Source organism: Hydra vulgaris, chromosome 02 (assembly GCF_038396675.1).
Source record: "Hydra vulgaris chromosome 02, alternate assembly HydraT2T_AEP".
NCBI classification, from domain to species: domain Eukaryota; kingdom Metazoa; phylum Cnidaria; class Hydrozoa; order Anthoathecata; family Hydridae; genus Hydra; species Hydra vulgaris.
The window spans coordinates 70524224-70537331 of NC_088921.1; the positions used below are offsets into that span (position 1 = coordinate 70524224).

General features: G+C 28.2%; 1 long non-coding RNA gene across 1 annotated transcript; it reads right to left on the reverse strand.

Moving 5' to 3' along the window:
* Nucleotides 1-7991: 7991 nt before the first annotated feature.
* LOC136076599 (uncharacterized) lies at nucleotides 7992-10097 on the reverse strand. Its single transcript, XR_010636415.1, has 3 exons — nucleotides 9933-10097; nucleotides 9769-9826; nucleotides 7992-9526 (listed from the first exon to the last, which is right to left on the reverse strand). It is a non-coding gene; the product is annotated as an uncharacterized LOC136076599 (long non-coding RNA).
* Between the last annotated feature and the right edge of the window lie 3011 nt (nucleotides 10098-13108).

Consider the following 13108-nt stretch of genomic DNA (forward strand, 5'->3'; position numbering starts at 1 on the left):
TCTATAGGCCTTAAATGACTCCTTAATTATGATTATTACTATTATGTCTTGGCCTGTCCTCAAGAAAGAACAATTTTAAAGTTTTAATTTATAAAGATAAAAAAAACATTGTTTACTCTGCACCAACACATAGTTTTTAAAAATCTAATAAATTTTGTCTTTTTTATATAAATTGATTTTTGCTGAAAAATTATTTTTTACATATTATTTTATATACCATGTAAAAAGCAGGCAAGTTTCCTAATGCATTGCAAAAAAGTGTAGGCTCCTTAACTTATTTTATACCAAAAAAAAAACTAATATGAAAAACTTTATTCCAAAATACTATTTAAATGAATGAAAAGAAGTTATCTTAGGTGGTTAAGGCAACTAAAACTCCACATCTCCCTCAGCTACTGTGTGTCTATTGCTATTCTACTGCCCCAATGCTGCTTTTAATTTTTCATTTACCATCGATTGCTGTTATTTTAATTATAATTGTTTTAAAATTGGTAAAAAATTGATAGAACAACTAAAAAAAAAAAAAAAACGTATACTTATCTGTTGCAGTAACCACTATAATTTTCAAGAAATAATTGTAGAAATACATTAGGTACTATGTACACTACACAATAATGTATATAGTACATTAATGTATAATGTACTTATACATTAGGTACTTATGTAGTACTGTTCCAAAACACTTTAATTTAAATATATAAGTAAAAAGTAGTTTAAATATATAGGAGATTTTTAGTGCATTTCAATTATGAATCATCTCATACTTCATTTTGATAACTATTAGAACAGATTACCACAGGGCTAAATATTAATTAAAGCATTGAGCAAATTACAGACTCAGTGAGATGCATACTATTTAGAGAAGGAGGGTCTAAATTTTAGGTGTTCGAACTTTATGGAAGACCCCATACTTGTGTCTATTACCATTGATGTTATCCAGAAGTGATTTGGGACCACTGGTTCCAAGATAACTTTTTAAAACAATAAAATACGTTGAACGCTTCTGAAAACATTCAAGAACAGTCACTGTATGTAATGAAAATAGCTTATAATTATACTTATTATTAACTAATACAAACTGTAGTTTAGATGAAACATTTAAACGCCTGTATACTGGTAGAGAAAGGTACAAAAAAGAAATAACAAAATCAGGGTTCCCACTATTAAAACTGGGGCTAAAATTAAGGATATTAAGGAGATTTAAGGAGATATTTTCCTAATATTTAAGGAGATTCATTCGTGAATGACAATTTTTTGAAGGTAAAAGTAAGGAGAATTAAGGAGAAAACAATTATATTAAAAACAGAATCTTTCTTTTTTCCATAAAGTTTAAATACAGATAGATAAACTATTATAAATGAATATATATATATATATATATATATATGTGTGTGTGTGTGTGTGTGTATATATATATATATATATATATATATATATATATATATATATATATTGGATATATATATATATATATTTATATATATATATATATGTATATATATATGTATATATATATATATATATATATATATATATATATATATATATATATATATATATATTATATATCATCGTCGTCAAAATATAATTTCTTTTTTTTTTTCCAACAAGTTTCTTTTTTTTAACATATAGCTTCTCTAGTAACTCTTGTTTTTTGCAAGTGGCTCTTTTTAATGCATTAGATTATGATATATCAGCTTTAATGTCATCTAAATGGAAAAGGAATCATTAAATAATGACATTACATTTAGTGATATAAACCGAAAAAAAACATTTATATTCAAGGAATAAACCTAAGGCTATTCTTTTTTCAGCGCAGAATCCAGTTTCATCAGAAGACTTCTTTAAATTCTCAATTATAGATAATGTCTGTCAATTTTAAGTATTGACAACTTCAATATCTTCCATAACTTTTCCTTTTGCTTCCATTTTCAATGTTTTTTCTATAGACAGGGCTTTTGAACATTGTTCATCAAAATACTTCTTTCTTTGTTTGCAGTAATCTAATTAATCTTTTGTTATTTCAACTTCATGAGCCATGAACCCATGAAATGTGAGGTAATCTTGGATTGAACATAAAGAGATTTTAGTGTCTGGGACATATTGTCATCTTTCAGACTTATGTTGCTGTTAAAACCACGTTCAACTTGAGCTTGTCCATGCGATAAAATGAGGACAATTTGAAAATGTGCTGTAGATTTGCATACATCTTTAAATCAGTGTATTCCCACAAAAAGTAGTCCAACCAATCCATATCTTTATCAAAAGTCAAAAATACTTTTGTTATCAACGACTACACTTTTACAGAACCTGGAATATTCTTTCTTAGCTAAATCACCAACAGAAGCTCTAATTTTCTTGAAAGTAACAAGCTTCATCAACAGTTTGTCAAAAAAATAATCACACTTTTCTGTGATATTCAACCATAAACGATGGAGAAATACACACCAGACAGCAAGCATCCAGTGAAGACAAAGGGCTTTTCCCAATAATATGAGTTCACATTGAGACACCAAAATTACATATTTCCTTTTTGAACTTGTCCATTTGAACATCAGTAATCTTTGTCTTTCTCTTGAGTTGCTACAGATAATCCTTCAATGAAAAACTAACATTAATCTTGCTGGTTGAAAGCCAGTTTGTGTAATTAAACAAATCTATTTTTAACAAAGATGTTGTAGTTTTGTCATTTAAAAGAAACATCTAACCGAATGAACTTCGCATAAAAGTTGCGTAATAGTTCTTCAAGAGTCACCACCAGAAAAGGAGCCATTGGTTTATCAGTTTGAAAAGAAACTGGAAGAAAAAAAAAATGCAAGATTGAAAATAACATTTTGTGATTTTTTCTCAAAATTTTAAAAATAATATGAAAAGAATATCTCAGAATATTTCTATAATTTTCTAATAAAACAAAATATATTACATAAAAAGCAATAAAATTGCATCTGGATCAAATATCACCTACCAAGGAATGTATTTAGACTGCCACTAATTTCTTCAAAAAACTTCAACTTTAAAGGAACTAAAACTTTATTTGTTTGAGTACTTTGATGTTAAAAGTTGGTGTTTTGCCCTGATTTACCAAGTCCAGGTTGCTTACTTTTTGGTAAAGACTTCCAGTAGTCAACAAGACTACTTTTGACCAAACCTCTATTGCTTTCTTGGCAACACTTTGATTTTTAGCCCATCGAGTGCCACAAAATATGTAAGGAAAATATGTTGCCTCAGCTATTCTTTCATAATCACTTGCTCTTGATGGACTTTGGTACATTGAAGACATTTAGTACATTGAAGACATTAACTTCTTTAAGTTCCAATCTGTAGCTTTAGCACCAGTTTATAAGGATCCATTGATAGTATGTAAACCACAGGCAATATCAATGAGTGTATTTAATTCATTGTTATGAAATTCTTTGTTGAGCATTTCCAAAAAGAGTTTGTTTACATTAGAGATATCCATAGAAACCTGAAGCATTTTTTCAGCATTCAAACCAGTCATGCGGGATTTAAACATATTTAGAATATCTGGGGCTACATCTTTTCCCATGAACTCTGAACTATAATATCTTGTACAAACAGTATTCCTCTCTTCATTTCAATAGCGCACATGTAAGTCCATTTGACCTTTCTTTATAACTTTATTGTAAGACTTATCAAAAAGACATACAAAGTTGTCCTGCAGGGTAAGATCTTTTATCAGAATTTTTTTTAAATAAGGGGCAAGACCATGAGTTACAATATAGCCAGATTTTGTTCGACCACATAAAAAGTCGCTGGCAATTTTGCTATCTGGAAACATCAAAGCAAATTGTTTAGACTTATTCTCACATCTAAAAGAGTATTTGCTTTGAACAATATTTAAATACCAAATTAATTCTGCTTTCAAAACTGCTTCCTTCTGAAGCATATCTGAAATGATACATTCCTTTGATAGGCTTTTGTGGTACTGATTGCAAAGTTTCTTTGAACACAACAACATAACCCTCTTTAGGCAATCGCTTTACATCATATTATTTCATACAATTACACATATATTTGAATATATAATTTTTTTGAACTTATTAGGAATATTAAACACTTTATTCAAGATCTAGGTGTGTAGCAAAGTCTAAAATTATAGTATAGAAATTTCTTAGAGTTACCAATATGGTTTTTTAAAAATCTTAATAAGTTTTGTACTCCGTAAGTGTAACCATAAAAAATATTTTTCTCTGCTGAAACAGATTTTTTGCACAATTTGATAAATCAAGTTTTTCCATCAATACATTTATACATCTAAGGTACTTAAGTGATTATTTAATATTTAGCTTTATTTAATTAAAGTTATAGTTAAAAAAACGAATTTGCACGATTCAAATTTTAAAAAAGCACGAAAAAATTTTGATTATTGCAAAATAATTTATATTAGGCATTGGTAAAATCCGGAATGCAGAGATGCGGAAACTTTCAATGGGTAAAATGGGTAAAAGAGCCTTTATACCCATGCCTGCTAATGAGAACAACTTAAAACAAACTTTGCATCTTGCAAGGCTGGTATATTTATCTTTCTGAAATCAAGAAGTGTAACTATCATTATTTAACGAAATATTCCGGAAACTTTTATATTTAGGCATCTAAAGGTAATTAGTGAAAAAAATATAACAATCTTTTTAATACGAAGTTTGTTTAACATCTTGCTAATGGTTTTTTCCCTAAAGTATATATATTTGGCTGTAATTAAGTATATATATATACATGTATATATATATATATATATATATATATATATATATATATATATATATATATATATATATATATATGTATATATATATATATATATATATATATATATATATATATATGTTTATATATATATATATATATATATATATATATATATATATATATATATATATATATGTATATATGTATGTATATATATATATATATATATATATATATATATATAGCTTTAATTAAAAAAGAGGGTCAATAAATACTTATCCCTTATAGCACGGTGTTCACTTGTTAAAAAAACAAAATAAAATTATTTAAAGAAAGTGAAAGTTAAATACAAAAAGCCAAAAACATTCATTAAAAAACTTACTCTAATACTCAGAGGGTTGATATATGATATATGTGTGTGTGTATATACACACATATATGTATATATATATATATATATATATATATATATATATATATATATATATATATATATATATATATAAATGTATGTATAGAACCCTTATATGTTGTCCGAAAGTTTTTTCCATATTTTGTTGACAAAAAATAAAAATTAAAATGCAAGACCAGAATTTATTTTTTTTATTAATGATAGACTGCCTGCCCAACCAAACCCTCAGTCGATGAAGCAGCACTCCCTTGCGGGTCAGGCTATTTGTCAGTCGATGTAGCAGCACTCCCTTGCGAGTCAGGCTATTTGTCAGTCGATGTAGCAGCACTCCCTTGCGAGTCAGGCTATTTGTCAATCAATGTAGCAGCACTCCCTTGCGAGTCAGGCTATAAGATAGTCGATGTAGCAACACTCCGCGCATGATTTACAGTAAAAAAATAAAAACAATTTATTAAAAAAAAAAAACATTTTATTAAAAAAAATAAAAATAAAAAAATTGTTTATATTGTTAAAAACATTCAGAATGTTTTAAAAACATTCAGAATGTTTTAAAAACATTCAGAATGTTTTTAAAAACATTCTGGTCAATTAAATTTGCGTTTTTGTGGTTTTTTTAAAAAACGATTAATTGGTAATTAAATTAATGGTTTTGACTTTCATCCAACACGCAAATGTTGGATGAAAGCCAAAAGTAATTAAAAGTGACGTATATGTTGGCGTAAGAATCACTTTTTTCTTTCCGTGCTTCCCAAACGCAACAAACTATATATATATATATATATATATATATATATATATATATATATATATATATATATATATATATATATATATATATATATATATATATATATATATATATATATGTATATATATATATATATATATATATATATATATATATATATATATATATATATATATATATATATAAAACAAAAGTATAGGATTTTAACTCATCAAAGATGTAACTATGCTTCTCTATAGATAAGTATAACCCATTTGCTTTAATAAAATTTCCTAGATGATAAAAAAAAAAGAAAGTAAAGAGAAATTAAGGAGAGCAGTCAAGTTTTAACTTTTTTTAAGGTTATTTAAGGACTTTTAAGGAGTTTTTTTTTTTTTAAGGATATTTAAGGTTTTTAAGGAGGAGTGGGAACCCTGAAAATTACCAGTAAGGATCTACTTTGTAATATTACCAGTAAACTAAACTTATTACCTTAATATTGTTTAGTTCAAATTTTCTGTAACTGTTAGCTAATAATTAACAAAGTAAATTTCAAATAATGAAAATTTACTAAATTAAACCATATTTCAACAGAAAGCTAACTCAAACAGGAATTAGAAGAACTAGAGAAAAAGGAAAAACAAGATATAATAAAAAGTACTTGTTCAAACTTGTAACAAAATAATAATACAATAACAAATTTAAACTTCGGATTAAAAATTATATTAAGTTCAAAAAATTCTACAATTATGTTAATTTTTCTATGGAAGATGTTAACCATAAAATAAATTATTTACCTATCTTTAAATAACATATATTTAAGAATAAAATGACAACTATTTTACTTTGAAAGTTTTATTTGTTTTACTTACTCATGAACTTTGAAAAATGAAACATGAAACTCTAAATTCTAAATCTGAAATTTAAAAAATCTAAAGCTCTAAAAATTCTAGTGAAAATTACTTTCGGCTAAAAGAAAAGAAAAAACTCTAAACTATTTTAAAATTTTATAGATAAATCTGAAATTTAAAAAATCTAAAGCTCTAAAAATTTTAGTGAAAATTATTTGTTGTTAAAAACTCTAAACTATCTAAAGCTCTAAAAATTCTAGTGAAAATTATTTTTTGTTAAAAACTCTAAACTATCTAAAGCTCTAAAAATTCTAGTGAAAATTATTTTTTGTTTAAAACTTTAAATTATCTAAAGCTCTAAAAACTCTAGTGAAAATTATTTGTGTCTGTAAAAGAAAAAACTCTTAACTACCTAAAGCTCTAAAAATTCTAATGATTCTAATTCTAGATATACTAGCTTTACTTTTTATGTAAGTATTTTGTTTTCGCCCTGGTGTTAAATGTTAAGCGGCCTATTTATATTTATATTACGTAAATTTAGTTGAATATAAGATCAAAGAATAAATGGAGAAAACAGTTTACCTGCAAAACCTGGAAATTAACATACAACCTGAGGACTCTCAGTATACGATTTGTAACTATGAATGAGTAAAAAAACTTAAAAAATTCAGTAGACTTAAAATATAATAGTAAAATAAAACATATGATGTTAATTATAATATATAAGTTAAGCACTTGATACCAAATATAGTATAGCCAAGTATAACTACATTTTATTAATAAAAAAACATTCTAACAAGAATGACAAAACCAGTATTTTGACTTTAGAAGATACCCCTCTTTCTGACCAACACATTTTTTGTGAAACAACAAAAGGCATAAATCACATCCTACTGAGTCCCCAATGTCATTACCCAAGCAAGTGCTTTTTTGGCACACAGCACAAGGCCAAATTTTTTGACGAGATTTGGCATCAATTAGTTCATGGAGCACTTTCCATCCAAATGGGGTAAAATACCCTTGTAGCGATAAAAGAGCTCCTACAGCATTTCCATCAAGAATAGCAGATGATATATGATTGACTTTTTTTTCAATACACTTCAACACCTTCAATGAGAATGCCAGAAAGAGCTTTATGGACATCATCTGGTTTTAAAAACCAACCCAGCATCACTAAATGCAAAGTTTGTAATATATGGTTAGTAAAAAATGATTAATTAACAAGTAAATTATATTATAGAAATACTAATAAAAAAATAAACATCTGCATCTTTTATACATACTAGCATGTCTTTTTGATGGATGTAACTTCAAAAAAGGTACTCTTCTTTCATGTAAATTAGGTTGTCGCTTTCTTGGCAAACCAATAGTGGTCAGAGAAGAACCTTTAGGTCGTCCACATCGAGAAACATGTTTCGGCATGCGAATCCTGTTCAGGTTAGACTCTACAAGAAATTTATGGTTTTTAAAGTGTGAAAATACTAAATTTGTTGATTTATTTGTATTTTAATAAGGAAATATTTTAAAGGGGAGAAACAGTTTAAACATGCACCTGCATAGTTTTTCACAGATGTTAACTCTTCTAATTGAGATAGCGTTTTTTCAGAAATAATAGCTTGCTCAAATAAAATGCTGTTGTTATCAATTGCATACTCTGTAGCTAATTGTGAAACATTTTTTTTAGTGCTTAAAACATTTTCTTCACTGACTATTAACGGTGCTACTGAAGTGTTTACACCATTAACTCCAGATACACATCTCAATGAATTTATTGGAGAATCTGTAATTATAGTTAATGCACTAGGTAATGTACTTTCTGGTTGTGATGAACAAATGTCCTCATCAATAAGTTCATTAACTAACATGACCTTACCATCAGTCCAACCTTTTTTTACTGAGACTGAGACATTGTTCAAAAGTCTGTCCAGTGGATTCAGAAACAAGGGTAGCAAGAAATGAAGTTTCCTGTAGAGCAAGTTTAAATTTCTCATGCTGAGAAAGTAGTTTTCTTTTTGGAGCTACATGAAACTCTACATATCTCGACTCATCAGCCATTACAGGACTATTAAAAGCTCGTTGGCGCTGACGATAGTACTTTTAGGTAAGTGAATTGAATTTCTAAACATACACGAACAAAAATTCGAAGTCACTGTATGCAGACCTTCAGTGGTGTTTACCATAAAGTATTCATTTTCTCTTTGTAACAAATTAATGTCTCCACACAAACTCATTTGCTTTAAAACATGTTGAGCTGCATACAATGTTAGAACTTTCTTATATGCTGCCTCAGCTGAGTTGGGATCGAACATGTCAACCAGAACTTTTTGCATTTGATAAATAGTCTTATGATCTCTCTCGTTACGCATCGATGCTAAAACAACATAGAATTTATCCAGAAAATTTTCTAATGAACTGTTGCAGTCAATCACTTCTTTTAATTTACCATTGAAATTTTCAAGATGGTTGTTGGTGCTGTTCATGAAGTTTCGACTAGCAAAATTTAAACCAAAAACCCAACCAACACGAATATTATGCCAGTTCTTGTTAAAATAATCTACAACGGTAGTTGGAGAAGATGAAAGAAATAATCTATATAATTCATCATAAACCTCCTCTGATGTAGCATAGGCCAATTTCTGAATAAGTTCTAAAGATGAAGTTTGTTCACCGCTTGTTATCCCTCATGGTGTGAAATAAGCAGAGTAATAGAGAAACCCCTGGAAAAGCACTACGTAAAATCTCTCTCTCTCTGTTAAGTCTTTGTCTGTCATGAAGACATTTGTCTTTGGCCAAGCAATATTGAAACTCTTAAATCTTTCAACAAACCAACTTTAAAACAAATAATAAAAAAATAATATATAGAGAAATATATATATACAGAGTCGAGATGGTCTTTCAACAACTTCAAAATATTATTCTGACTAGTCATTATTGTGGCGGTTTATAAATGTAACATATACATTTTTGAAATGCCATTTAAGAATATAAAATGTCAGTTTGATTAATTTAATATTAGTTTTGTCTGTTATTATGCATATACATCAAAGCCAGACACAGCAAAGAAATTATACCTAAGAGATGCAGCATCTTCATGCGTAAGCAAACCTACAGCAGCTATTTCACTTTCACCTATACAAAAAAGTGAATGTAAATTAGGCATAACTAAATATGATGTTTAAGGTTATTAATTATTTATAAACATCAAAACTTTGATAAATAAACAATTCAAACCAACCAGCTCCATCTTCGCATAGCAGAATATAAACGGGTAGACGAATTTCTAATAACTTATATGTCGCATCCATGCATAAAAACTCAGGATATGCATTGTAGGCACTGTGCATAAAAAAATTTTGAAAAAAAAGCCCTTGCAAATTATTGCCTGTATCCGTCAAAACTTCAACATTAGCACCTAAAATATATTTTATATTATATACTGATAAGAAAATAAACTATAATTATACAAATAAACTAAATATATATATATGAATACATATATATAAGAAGGAGAAATATTTTATAAATTTTTGAAATTTTCTTTTTTTAGATCATCACAGCTTTTCTGGTCACACTGCACATCCATCTAATCATCATCCTTTCTGTCTTTTCCAAACGCTGAACATCATCAACCTTCATTGCCCATGTTTCACTGCCATACATCATAACACTCTGGAAGTATATGCTGTATAACTTTTCCATAATCTTTAATAAAAAACCTCTTGCTGTTATAAGTGGAAATTCTTTGAACTTGGCCCAAGCAGACCTTACTCTCGCCCTAGATGCTTCTTCTGCTCCTACAAGCTGATCTAATTGTATCTCAAAGATAATAAAGTTACTAATTTATTTTTAAATTTAACACACTCTATCTTTCCTACACTTTTTGATCTCAATTTTAATTTCTTTTCCATACTCACCATAAATACATTTAACACTCAAAACCAAACATCTCAAGAGAACCTTGTATATCACTAAGTCTGTTATGAACCCATTGCTCACAAAATGTACAAACAATATAATTTGCTCCAATTCCCTTCCCATATACTCCACATGTCCACTTCCTAGTATTTTCTGCTCATTCTTGACTTTACAATGCATAACTTTAGACTTATTCATGTTTATCTAGCCCTTTTGCTTCAATTCAATCTTTTTAAGTCTGAAATCTGAATACTAATTCTTCTTCTGTTTCTGCTATCAGGCACAAATCATCTGCATAGAATAACTGCCATGGTAAACCAACTCTGAACTCTTCGTAGTGAGCTTCCAAAATAATAATAAAAAGCACAGGACTAAGCACTGAGCCCTGGTGCACACCAACCTTCCTTAAAAACTATCACTTTCTCCATCTCTTTTTTGATTGTTGTGACATTTTCATACATAGCCATGATATCTGTCACTAGCCATTTTTCAACACCTAAACACCTTAAAGCCCACCACACCACCTAATTTGGAACTCTGTCAAAAGCTTGTTCTAGGTCAATAAATGCCATCCACAGATCTTCTTTCCTTTCCAAAAACCTTTCTTAAATGGCCTTACAATGAATACGCCATCTGTTGTTCCCTTTCCTGGCCTCAAACCAACTGCATGTTATTGATAAATACACTGCTCCTTATTTTGCTTTCAATAATTTTTTGTAAAACCATCATTACCTTGTCTGGCAATTTGATTCCTCTATAAGAACCACATTCTAATGTGTCTCTGCCTCCTTTATGAATCTTTACCATCCAACTTTTTTTCTAATTTTTTGGGATTTTACCTTCATTTCCAATTGGATTGCAGAGATCAGACACCCATTGAAAACTTACATTCTCTGAAGCTTTCAACACCTCTGCCAATACACCAGAAGGACCAGCATAAACTTCTTACAGGAAATGAAATTGTAATGATACTAACCACTGAAGAAGAAGATACTATTGAGTATGTGCGCTGTTAAAATCAAAATTACCAAGGTATGAACAGAAAAAAACTAAAAAATCTTATTATGGATGTGTTAAAAATTCAAGATCATACTAACAAAAAGATAAAAGGAGGAAGAATGTTTATTGCTTTGACTGCAAATGGAAAACTCGTTTGAAGAAAAGGTAAAAAATTTTCTATTGTATTATTAAATATAGAAAGTTTCTGTGTCCATGTCAGTTTAAAACAAATTTACAGAAAAAAGAACATCACAAATAAGTACAGTGCTCTATCATGTAAATTGTTTATATATAATACTGTATTGTACTTTTCAATATATAAACCCCAAACAAAATTTAATCTATAAAACTGTTATTTATTATCTGTGCAAACTCTTAATTGTATTGACAAATGTAATTCTTTACTACATCATTGAAAAGTTAGTTTTATTATTATTATATTTTTATTTCTAGCCTGAGAAAGTTGTTTTGGAGATAATGGGATGCCAAAAATGTCAATGTTTTTTTAAAAAACAAGGATTCGTCAGTATGAGTAGAGCAATAAATTGTACTCGTGAAATGGCCTGCTTTAATTTAGGCAATAACAAATTTGAATATCGCAAAAGTTAACAGTATGTTTTTACTGGGATGTGGAACTAGATTAAATGACTTCATTAAAATAAGTCAGAAATGCTAATATATATTTAAAAATATAAAATGTGTTCAAATTTTGTTTTTTATTGGAAAATTTGATAGAGTGTTCACTATGTTTTAGATGATCTTACAAAAGAATCGGTGATTTGTGGCATCATGATTGAAGACAATCAAGAAGCAACTGGTCATTGGACTGGTCAAATTGACAGACCAGTTCAATGAAACACAACAGTTTGTTAACCATGGTGTTAATGGTTCAGGTAGCGGATTAGTAGATGGTGGCCGTTATGAAAACTGTCAAAAAATGATTAGACATTATAGTTAATGTGTTACAAAAAATCCAATGAGGTTGTTATCTGGTACATTATACTAAAAATAATTGTAAACTTTAAATTATTATATTATGCTATATAGTACAAGATATTAAAACCTATTTCATAACTTTTATTTTCTATATATTAACATTTTACTATAAGTGCTTATTAGTATAAGTGGATATTGTCAAAAAAATGACAAGTTTGAAAATAGATATATTTTAAGACAAGACATGTAATTTATATTTTGAAATTTCACACACATTTTCACTGCTTAAATTATTATTTAGGTGAAAAATGCACCTGCCATGTAATATTTGGTACTTAAGGAATTATTAGTCAAATGGCTCCACATAATGCTGTTCGAAGTATTTCAAACTTATTAATTTTGGTAACAGAGAATGGATCACAAGATCAGAAATCCTTACCTACATTTTATAAATTATTTGATAGGCACCTTATTGCAAAAGACATACTTTGCCCTGTTGTTTTACTGAGAGATGGTCACAGTTGTCGTTTTCATTATACCATACTTCGATTTCTTAGAGAG